Genomic DNA, 208 nt, shown 5'->3' with positions numbered 1-208 from the left:
CTGTAAACAATATTAGGCTTTACATTTGACTCTTGATCCCAAGATCACATTAATATTCAAAATAAATATATTTTCCAAACTGTTGAAAAATAAAGTCGGGCATATATAAGTGCTGATCTTATAGAAGCTGAAACTGTTTCCTAATATATGTCAAGATACAAAATTAGTTTGTTTTAAATCCATTTCTAAATACAATAATTCTATCTAC

Source organism: Penaeus monodon, chromosome 15, assembly GCF_015228065.2.
Source record: "Penaeus monodon isolate SGIC_2016 chromosome 15, NSTDA_Pmon_1, whole genome shotgun sequence".
Classification (NCBI taxonomy): domain Eukaryota; kingdom Metazoa; phylum Arthropoda; class Malacostraca; order Decapoda; family Penaeidae; genus Penaeus; species Penaeus monodon.
Note: the sequence above shows the minus strand (reverse complement) of the source record.